Source organism: Octopus bimaculoides, chromosome 25, assembly GCF_001194135.2.
Source record: "Octopus bimaculoides isolate UCB-OBI-ISO-001 chromosome 25, ASM119413v2, whole genome shotgun sequence".
In the NCBI taxonomy this organism is placed as follows: Eukaryota; Metazoa; Mollusca; class Cephalopoda; order Octopoda; family Octopodidae; genus Octopus; species Octopus bimaculoides.
Genome location: NC_069005.1, coordinates 25,475,328 through 25,478,726, shown reverse-complemented (window position 1 = coordinate 25,478,726; position 3,399 = coordinate 25,475,328).

Here is a 3,399-nt window from a genome sequence, read left to right as displayed (position 1 = left end):
GTGTGTGTGTGTGTGTGTGTGTGTGTGTGCAAGAAAAAAGAGAGTGAGAGGGAAAGAAAGAGACGATAATAAATTGACTGGGAGAAGGTATTTTCATATCACATTTCAACTGAATAGAGAGATAAAAATCTATTTCCTTCTCCATCCAATCTTGGGGTTATGTTCCAAGATAACGTACACAACTCTGGGATTCAGTTACGAAGGTGAGCAGTTTCTTTTTATTTCATATTTTCATATTTTTATATATTTTCTTTTCATAGAGCCTCCTCCTTTTCCTTTTCCTTCTCCTCTTCCATACAGTTTTCTAACAGGGTATCATATCTGCACATTCGTTCAGCTTCCATTAATATGCCATATTGGTTCCTGAAATGAGTCTATAATACATTGAGCCCGGTCTAATTATTGGACTCGTATGGATTTCAATGAGACGTGATTAACAAACACGACCGAGAGAATAGAGAGTTTCTGAAATCAATAAACGCTGTAATGGAGTCAGAAGAATCATACGGTGCCGACGATGTCTGAACAACCTGGAAGTTAGTTCGATTCCCAACGTTAGTGCCGTGTTGTTTCGCGTTGTTGTAGTTTAACACCAGGCCAGTCCCGATCGAGCAGATCTATATCAAAGAAGACATACAGCTCAGAACGCCTTCTCTTTTATTCATCCATCGTATTTCTGAGGCTAAATAAATGACATAGCTGTTGTGGTTCTGTGTTGTAGTACATTTGTTTAGCACTTAGGTTAGCTAGCATGGCCGCAGTCAAATGACTGAAACAAGTAAACGATAAGCGATGTTTGTCCTTTCTCTAAAAAGAGAGTACGGCGAGATTCGAAAGAAAGTTAACTGTTATATCTCGCAGGTCGAGTAACCACGTCAGGATCTCATTTGTGGCCTTTGATATTGTTGTATGGCGTGGCAGCGTCGTCGTTGCTGCGAGAAGAAAATCTAACTCGGATCCCAATGAATTCAGCCGACATCCACTGCGGAGATCAACCATTAATCGTCACATAGCGACAACGGAAACAGGTTTTATTAAGGGTGACACTCACATCATTAGTAACAGCTCGGAAATGTCATCACGGTATTACAGCAACTCCTCGACTATCGCGGGTGTTACGCTCCAAAACACGCCGCGTTAGGTGAAAATTCGCGAAGTAGAAACAGTACTCTTTTACTCTTTTACTCTTTTACATGTTTCAGTAATTTGACTGCGGCCATGCTGGAGCACCGCCTTTAGTCGAGCTAATCGACCCGAGGACTTATTCTTTGTAAGCCTAGTACTTATTCTATCGGTCTCTTTTTGCCGAACCGCTATGTTACAGGGGCGTAAACACACCGACACCGTTTGTTAAGCGGGGAAAGTGGGTAAAAACGCAGACACAAAGGCTCGCGCGCACACATACACACAAACACACACAAACACACACACATACACGTATATACGAATATACGAAGGGCTTCTTTCAGCTTCCGTCTACAAATCCACTCACAAGGTTTTGGTCTGCATGAAGACAATTTCTTAAGGTGCCATGCAGTGGTTGCGAAGTAAGCTTCTTACCATATAGCCATGCCTGCCATATTATATATCAACATGATTTAGTGTCAGCATACTAATCTTAAGAAAGCCAGAAAGATGGCGCCTAGCCAGATCGTTATAGTTACGAGCTATCAAAGGTACTGTTAAAATATGTGAAACATTCATGAAATTTGGCGTGTAGTAAGACCCGCATATACATTGATAGCAATGCCTGTACACATGTGTGCCGATACATAAATATATGCATACATGTGTACACGCATGCGTACATATATATTTATGAGTGCATACATACATACATAGTGCAAACATGGCATACAGGATGTCGTTGTTTGGGAAAGACTACAAAAAGCATATGTACCGTTGGAGAGGTCAGCTGTCCTGCAGATGTGAATATCGCTTCTGGAAAACAAGCAGAAAAAGGATAACTTAGAAGCCTTCAGCTTCTATATCCCGAAAATAAATTCTCATTTATACCTATAATAATCGATGCACTTGACTTTGTGAGTGAAAAAACTAAGTGAGATTCTGGAAAAGATAGTGTTAAGATAGAACGCAATCAACCTGTTAAAAGACATATTGTAAAGACAAACTGTAAGCGGAGCAGTAACAATATGTGACGCTGTTTTGTTCCTACGACGGAGTTTTTCTGTCTTTGTTAGACACCAAATCCTTCCTTACAAGATTCAAAATAATTAAAAACAGAATATGTATGTATGTATGTATGTATGTATGTATGTATGTATGTATGTATGCATGTATGTATGTACGTATGAATGTATGTATGTATGTATGTATGTATGTATGTATGTAAGTATGTATATATGTATGTATATATATATATGTGTGTGTGTGTGTGTGTGTCTGTATGTGTGTGTATGTGTGTGTGTGTGTGTGTATGTGTGTTTCTGTGTGTCTCACTGTCTTTGTCTTTCTGTCTCTGTACGTCTGTCTGTCTGTCTGTCTGTCTTACTGTCTGTCTCTCTCTACACATACACACACACACAAACACATGCACACATGTATATATGAATGTGTGTATGCGTGCCTATGTTCACACACACACACACACACACACACACACACACACACATACACACACACATATAACAATGCCATCCACATTTTCGAATATGGATGGCCAGATACAGCGTACGAGGCACACCTCCCCCGCTGACACACTCTTCCTGTTATGGAAGTATGTGTATATTAACACTAGTGTAACGAGATAAATATTTATCTGTGCAGACACCGATGTTCGGTTTTTGTGAAGTCATCTTTATCTTGGAATCATATTCATGTTGTATTCTATAGGATTCCATTTTCTAAGACAAAAATCAAGGCAGCGGCGTAGAATAAAAGACTCACTTGTGGTGCCATTGATGGGAAAAAGAAAACAAAAATTGGAATACGGAGAGGAGAAACATCGATAAGTGACTGCAGCACAAAACAAAAACGCTGCCGCCGCCGCTGCTGCTGCTGCTGCTGCTACTACTACCACCACCACCACCACCACCACTACTACTACTACTACTACTACTACTACTACTACCACCACCACCACTACTACTACTACTACTACTACTACTACTACTACTACTACTACTACTACCACCACCGCAACAGCCACCACCATCACTACTACTACTGCTGCTACTACCACTACTATTACTACTACTGTTACCACCACCACCACTACTATCACCACCACTACTACAACTACCACCACCATTGCTATTGCTACCACCACCACCACCACCACCACAACCACTACTACTACAACTACCACCACCACCACCACCACCACCACTACCACAACCACTACTACTACAACTACCACCACCATTGCTATTGCTACCA